Raw genomic sequence first — 8,367 nt, 5'->3', positions numbered from 1 at the left:
CATGTGGTGTCAAAAATACTTATTTTTGAATTGGCTGCTGCTTTTTAAAAACCTGGGGATGTAGTTTTTAAAATGGAGCTTCTGGTTCCCTTGAAAACTCGGGTTTGGGTGAGGCTGGGCTCGCCCCCCGGCCCCCAGTTGGCTTCAGCTGTTTTACCTCAGTGCCGCGCCCGGGAGCTGCGTGACCCAAGTGCCATGCTTACATTATCACTGCTTTCATAGTCGAGAGGAACATGAGGCGTCCTCTACCCCGTCTTTATCCCGAGCTGGCGTGGACATGGCTACTTGACTCAGCTCTTGAGAAAAGCCTCCATCCCCTCTCTTCACTCGCAGGATGATCAGTTGGTAAAAACTCACAGGGCCCGTCCAGTTTCTAAAATCGTGAAATGCTTCTACCCTGGTTGGTAAAAAGCCGTTGTCCCCAGCTCCCCGTGTGCTCTGCTACCCTAGCCACTGCAGAGGGCCTTTGAGACCCTGCTCCTGGGCCAGGTGCCCATAAACAGCATTCAGCAGGGGAGCAGAGAGTGACAGGTCAGCTGGAACCCGTTTGTCCCCTTCTTTCTACCCGAGGCATCTGAGCTCTGCAATGTTGCACACCGATCATGAAACCCGCAGAGCTCAGTCCTCCAACCCAACGGCTCTCGGGCTGAGTGCTTCTCTGATGCAAAAACTGGAACACGTTTCCGAAAGATGATATCCCCAGGGAAGGTCGGGGCGACGTCTCTGGATTCCGGGAGGAAGGAGCCACAAGGCTTTGCTCACTTACTCTAGGTGCAAACAGGTGCAAGCCCTTGGCTTCCCGTCTTTCCAGTACTTCTGGTCTCCAAAGTGACCACAGGGCTGTCCTCCAGCTGGGTCATGTGTCTAGGGATCTTCACGGTCCTGCTTTCCAGCCCCCAACCCAGACTTGTTGACCAGGGAGCTCCCACTTAGCTTTCGACTCTCACACCCAGAGCTGACTGTTCCCCTCCCACAGCAGGCTGCGCTGGCCACCCTAGCCCCAGACCGCAGTGGCCTGTGTGCCGTGCACCCTCGGATACACCACGCATTGTGGTCCATGGCTGATGGTGGAAGGTCAGCACGTATTTGTTGCCTGATTATCGACTGAACCAGTGTCTTGGAGCCCGTGATCTGTGTGCCTCGCCACACTTCAAGACCAGGAAGCAGAAGACGCGATGCCTGCTGCTCTAGGGCCAGCTCCTCCCACGGAGACCCCCTTCAAGAGGATGGACCGCCCTCGGGAACTGCAGACCCTGGGAGGGAAGTCCAAAAGTGCCTGGGAGTTTCCGCCCATCAATGGGGAAGCGGAGCATAGGAACCCGACCCTGCGGTTGGGGTAGCAGGTGTGGTTCTCACGGGAGAGCTCCCTGCAGAGTCCAGGCTGCCGCTGGGCTGGGCTGAGGTCACTCTGCTGCCTGGCTTTGTTCCTTCCCGCATCCTGCACGCCCCGCCCCCAGCAGTATCTCCTGAGAGAACCCCGTTCGTGGCTCCAGGTCTCTGGGAAGGTCGGTGTTATGGATGTAGCCAGAACCCCCTGGCAGCACTGCCCTTGGTTGCCTGTGGCCCACGCCGCGAGGGACAGTGAGACTGTACTGGGTGCCATCTGAGGTGGCACCTGCTTATTGTGCTTCTTAGAAAAACACTCACCACAATAGTGCGTGGCCCATTGTTGGAAAATAGACTCTAGGAAAACAAAGGCCTTGTCTCTGGCGCCCCAGAGAAGGTGCCAGCTCTGGATGTCCTTGCTGCCTCTTCTGGGGGAAATTCCGTGACTGTAATTACACGGTTTTCCCGGGTACCAAAACAGGAGTATTCTGAAAGGCCAGTAATGGAGTCTCGATGCTAGGAGGCTTAATTGAGGAAATCATTGATCTCCCCATTAATATTTTAACCAGCTTGAAAGAGAAGAAAGTAAGGGCTGATCTTGTTTTAAAAATACTCTGCTGAAAACCATCTGCTCGGCATGTACACGTTTGATTCATTATGGCTGGTGAGGAACAGCGGAGACGGCTCCCTCCACCCTGCCATTTCTCGTTCCGGGCTGGGCACTTCGCCGCAGGGTCTGTCCTCTGCACTGTAGGCTGACGGGCAGCATCCTGACCTCCACCCACTAAATACCAGTAGCACCCCCACCGCCAGCCAGCTGTGACAACCAGCATTACCTCCAGGCACTGTCAAATGTCTCCTGGGGGAGGAACGGTTCCTGGGTGAGACCTCCCGATGACACCTGGGTCATTTATGGATCCTGCGGGGGGGTGGGTCATAGAACTCTCCAGAAGTGGGGAGTCAGCACCAAGTGGGGAGTCGAGCTCAGCTTTGAGAGCAGTCCGGGGTGGTTTTCTCCTTCCCAGAAGGGGTCCACCTAGAAAACAGGATCCTTTAGAACTCTGTGCTGTGGTTTACCTGGAGTGACTGAAGGGTTACCTGGGAACTTGGCAGATCAATCTCACTGCTGATTAAACAGATTTCTCTCTGTCTTGTGGAGCTGAGTTCAGCTTCTTGCTTCTCTTGACTGACCCAAAAAAAAAAAAAAAAAAAAAAAAAAAAAAAAACAGGTCGCAAACATCTGTTTTGAGTCCTTGGAAGCTTGGGAAGATTAAAATCAAAAATAAAGAAGAAAATAAACAAATTTCTTTTAACATCTGTTTCATAACAGCCTCTCACTTCAAAATTACTCCATTTGTGGAGAAGGACAGAGATCTGAAGTCTTTTGAATTCTTAAAGGAAGCCAGTTAGAGGCCTTCTTGGGTAACTATAAAGGCGGTGAGGATTAAACTAGATCTCTCTTAATCCCATTTGAAGCATGCATTACAGTCTCATGGTGACACTTATGTTTAACTAATGTACATCAGTCCCCAAACAGTCTTATGCCAGGCAGGCCTCCCGGACCCCAGATAAAATCTCTTGGTCAAAAACAGAGAATCCAGAAATGATCTCCAGGTATCTTGGGTTTTTATTAAATTTTTCAGAAACAATCTGGAGAACTTGTGATCTCTCCAAACTTTATTTTGACCATCTAGTGGCAGAACACACAACCAAGGTCATCCTCCTTGGACCCATCAGAAATGACTGAGGAGGGAGGCCAGGCACGGTGGCCCACACCTGTAATCCCAGAGGTTTGGGATGCTGAGACCGGAGGATCAGGAGTTCACAGCCAGCCTCAACAACTTAGTGAGGGCCTAAGCAACCCAGTGAGACCCTGTCTCTAAAGAAAACATTTTAAAAAAACGGGCTGGGGATGTGGTAGTGGCTAAGCATCCCTGGTACCAAAAAAAAGGGGGGACGTTTTCCCCTCGTTAAAGGTATTGAAGACCTGGGTGTGCTGGCCATGCCTGCCACCCCGCTTACTCAGGAGACTGAGGCAGGAGGATCGCATGTTCTAGGCCACTCTAGGCAATTCGGCAAGACCCTGTCTTAGTAACTTGGCGACTTAGCCAAATCTGTCTCTTATGGTTCAGGCATGAGGTGTCCCCTGGAAGCTCATGTGTTTGAGAAAATACAAGAAGGTTCAGAGGTGAAATGATTAGATTATGAGAGTTGAAACCTAATTAGTGGGTTAATCCACTTATAAGGGTTAACTGGATGGTGACTGGAGGCGGGTGAGGAGTAGGGGAGGAGGGGGTCCCTGGGGGCACGCCTTTGGGGTTTTATATCTTGTCCCCCGGTGAGCACAGCTCTCTCTCTCTCTCTGTCTCTCTCTCTCCCTCCCCCTCCCTCCCTCCCTCTCTTTCTGGTTGCCATGTCCTGCACACCTCTCCACAGTCCCCTTCCACCATGATATTCTGCCTGCCTCAAGCCCGGAGCTGAGGAGCTGGTGGACCATGGACTGAACCTCTGAAACCATGATACAAAATAACCTTTTCTTCCTCTAAGATGTTCTTGTTGGGTCTTTTGGTCACAGTAATGAAAAGCTGAGTAACAAATACACTGTCTCAGAATTTTACAACGGAATGGGGGTGTAGCTCAGCGGCACAGTACTTGCCTAGCATGCTCGAGGCCCTGGGTTCAATCCCCAGCCCTGGAAGGAAAAAAAGAAAAAGTACAATTTCTTAACAGGGCTTCCTTCCACCCTTACGTGACCATTTTTCTCCCTGGGTGAGTGTGGACATCTGTTCTCCCCGCTGTGCTCCGTCCTTCTCTCAAGCGCACAGAACGCCTAGCTGCTGGTGCTATGTGCCGTCTCAGGTTGGCATGGAACCCACTTCTGCCCTCTGATGCCCAAAGTCATGGCTATGGCACCCCTTATGGCAAGGCCACCCAGAAATTCCCGTTCCTGTGATCGACCCTTTTGCATGTTGATGCTCAGATCCTCTCTAGGACGGGGCTCTTTGTATTTGGGGGTTCGTTTCTTGCATTCAGGGCTCTGCTCTGTTCCTACGGAACAGGGCTGATGTTTGGCTTGTTTCTAGTGCCATTCATCATCGGCTCTGTCCAGGGGCTGGCCAAGCCAACAGCTGAGCGAGCTGCGGGGTGGTCTTCATGGCTGAGTGACCGGGTGAGGTTTCCTGGGCTTTGAATCCCAAGTTGTACTCATTATTTCATAGTCTCTGGTGGGGAGAAGGCGAATACGGCACCACCAGCCTGCTGAGGGTGGCCTTCCCCAACCTCTGGACAGTGCAGTTCAGGCTCTCCTGCATGACCCTGTGTGCCGCGCATCCTGGCCCCTACCTGCTCAGCGAGCAGCAACCACTGCACCCCTCCTCCCCAGCTGCCACCACCAAACGTCTCCAGTTGCTGCCGAATGTCCCCCTGGAGGGCAAAACCATGCGGGGACAAGAACCGAGAAGCCGCCCAGAGGAGAAAGAGATCCATGTTTTACCCAAGTGTATGATGAGGTGATTTGACTGAACCTGAGTCACTGGGAAAGATTTCCCTGGGGCTGTGATCTGAGCTGAGCTCCCAATGATTCATCGAAGTCGACTTAGCAAGAGAAAAGGGATGGCACCTAAGTAGTACGATCCAGAGGTGCCTCCTGGGTCCCTACCGGGTGCTGATTCTCTTCTAGGCAATAAGTAAGTCAAGAAAACCCCTTAGTTATGGCGTTTCCCTGGGTCGGGGAGGCAGTGGAGAAGCAGGTAAGTTAACACAGCAGAGGCTGTTGAGGGCTGTTCCACCTGGGGCGGGCCGGGAGTCCTCTCTAAAGAGCCACTCTTCCTGCTCTGTCCCTGAGCCGGGCAAAGGCGGGGGGAAATGAATTCCAGGCAGCCATGGCAATGCAGCAGGTATGCGGGTTACCAGCAGGGAGAGTCTGAAAACGTCAGCAGCCGGTCTCTCCATCCATTTGGAATCCTGACCATGCAGCTGAAAACCAAAAGCCAGGGCTGGTCAGTGGCTAAGAGGCTGTTTTAGGGATGCTTGTCTCTGGTACCCACGTAGGTACAGACGGATGTGTGGAGCATCACCACTGGCACAGCAGAACTCACATGATCTATCAGAGGACCTGGCAGTACTGTGTGCTTCAGGACAGTTCACCTAAGATCCCACAGACTGGGAAACTTTCATTGGCCATTTCTGTTCTGTGGTGAAAAGAAAGAACTCTTAACGTGTCCTTGGCTATACATCTGGCCCCCTTTCCTGAAGATCAAATTTACAAGCGAGATAAACAGCCAGCGATTCCTGTTAATGGCATCTACAAGATTGCTTTATAATGAGGAAGGCAACTGGTAAGATCATTTAAAAAGAAGCAGCGTGGCAAAAGCATCCAGAGGCTGTGTTTTCTAATAAAAAGTGGCTCTGGAGGACATGCAATATTTAGTAGAGTGCTTTCTCTGTGTTTATTTTTCCCCAAATAACAGCAGCTTCCAAATGCTGGTTCCTGACACCGATCCTCATAATTCAGCAAGGACTCAGAGGTCAAGGACCCTGCAGACTTGGAGCCCAGAGATGCCCAACCACCCTGATGACCCAAAGAAGGAACTAAAGCCCCGAATGCTGACCGGCTCGTGCAAGGTCTTGGATGATCTCCCAGACAAGAGCTCCCTTCTCCGGGTGCTGGGAGCAGGGCTTCTCCTGCGGTGTGAATGCTGCCTCCATTTTACACAGATGGTTCGTAAAGTGTGCATTTGTTTTTAAACCATAGAACAGTGTTCAGTAACAGGACATCTGCCTGGGCAGCAGACGGAAGTTGGAGTTCCACAGCCAGCAGCTAAAGCCAGCATCCGCTCATCTCTGTAAGCCAGTGGTTCTCTCCTGGGTAGATTTTACCCACCAAGGGACAGAGGCTGGCTGGAGATGTTCTTGGTCATTATGACGCAGGGGTAGAGGCCAGAGCGTGGAGTCAGAGGAGGACAGGGACAGAAGTGAACATCCTGCCACGCATGGAACGGCCCCAGATGAACCCAAGGAAATGTTAGCAGGGCCACACGGGGGAACTTGCCCTGACTCAGAGAGTCCCGTCCTCAGGAGGCTTTTGGTTGGACGAAGCTGGGGCTCTCCTTGACTCGCTCTTCTCTCTCCCACTGGCGATGGGTCCCAGCTCCTGACATTCCACGGGCTCTCGTTACCTAACCGTTGAACTTAATTTCATTGTTAACCACAATAAAAGAAGGCAAGCCCTTCAAAAGGTGGTGGTGAGGAGAGCAACTGCAGAGAGCCATGGATTACTTCCCGTGGTGGGTGGGAGGCTGGTAAAAATGGCGCTCTTCGTCCTTCTGGGTGGCATAGGCAGCTCTGGGGAAGTTCACAGGAGCTTTGGGCCCTCGTTGAGAAAAATGCTTTAGGGCAACTTGTCCACGCACCAGGTGTGCGGGTTAATGTGAACTGTCAGCTTGACCGGATTAAGTGGCTTCTGGGTGTGCCCATGAGGGCGGGTCTAGGAATGATTGGCATGTGGGACAGCGAACTGGAGTGGAGCCCTTCCCTAAGCGTGGGCAGCACTGCCCAATAGGATGGTGGCTTGGATGGAATAAAAGCTGGAAGAACAAGGAAGCAGGTGCAGATGCAGGATCTGCTCCTCTTGAACGGGTTCTTGATGGCTGCTTCCATCACCTGAGGATATCGACTCTCACTTCCTCACTCTTCCAAAGTGGACTCTGCCAGGGATTCTCCAGGGAATTTCCAGAAGCCTTGGTCTTGGACTAGGTAGCACTGCTGGTCCCTCTTGTTCTGGGGCTTCCGCGTCTTGGACTGTGCAGCTGCTGGTTCTTCCAGCTCTCCAGCTGCAGACGCCATTGTGGACAATCCAGCTTCTGGTCGTGGAAGCCAATCTAATAAATTCCCTTCTATAATCATGCTTCCTGTGGATTCTCTTCCTCTAGGGAACGCTGACTAATATACCAGGCCAAGGGCCCTGGAGGGGTGGGAGGCCTGACCCAGAAGAACATGGGTGGGTCTCCTCGTCCCTTGGATGGTGTGGTACCCTGCAGGCTTCTCCTGGTTGTCATTCTTTTCAGGAAAAGTAGCTCCTAGTTTGAATATTTTATTTTATTTTACTTTTTTCTTTTCTTTTTTGGTACTGAGGATTGAGCCCAGGGGAGCTCTATGACTGAGTTACATCCTCAGCCCTTTTTTATTTTTTATTTTGAGATAGAGTCTCAGTAAGTTGCTTAGGGCCTCACTGAATTAGGCAGGCTGGCCTCCAATTTGTGATTCTCCTGCCTCAGCCTCTTGAGCTGCCAGCATTACAGGCATGAGCCACCGTGCCAGGCCCTACTTTGAACAGTTTAAAATAAAATTATTCAAATATTGAAAATGGCTTATAACCACCTACCTGTAAAAGGAACAGATGATGTGCAGTATCACTGAGTAGTTAAAAGAAACGAGCTAGACCCATCCTGTCCACTTGGATGCATCTTGTAAAGCTGTCATTGACTGAAACACATAGGCTGCCCTACCTCACAGGGAGGCCACATAGGCACGTGAACTTAAAAACACAGCTCACAGAGTACTACAAGCGAGTGGAGGACTCGAGTTGATGCAGAAGTTTGGAAGGATTCATCACAAGTCATAACAAAGGTTGTTTCCAGAGTCGGAAATAAGAATGAGATTGGGAACAACAGAGCACAAGAGCATCGGTGAGTGGTAGCTGTTCAGGTGTTTGCTCTTGAGGATTCTGAACTATTCTGTGTTGTTTAAATTTTTCCAAAAAAAAAAAAAAAAAAAAGGAGAAATAAAAAAAAAAAAAGGAGAAATGAAAACAATCTCAGATCCATGGGAGGATTTCAGTTACTGCAACTTCTAGAAAATTTCTCTCGGCTCCTTCTCCAAAGCGTACTGGGGTTCTTGTGAGCTTGCTGTGTTTTGTTGGCTTTGGTAAAAACCAGCCAACTGCCTGCAAGTCTTGGTACGCGTGGCTGAGCTCTCACCATTGCGGTTCACAAATGTGCTTTCCTTTGCCCGACCACCTAGCTCTGGGTTAGGGTAGCGCCA

The sequence above is a fragment of the Sciurus carolinensis genome, chromosome 19, assembly GCF_902686445.1.
Source record: "Sciurus carolinensis chromosome 19, mSciCar1.2, whole genome shotgun sequence".
Lineage (NCBI taxonomy): Eukaryota > Metazoa > Chordata > Mammalia > Rodentia > Sciuridae > Sciurus > Sciurus carolinensis.
Note: the sequence above shows the minus strand (reverse complement) of the source record.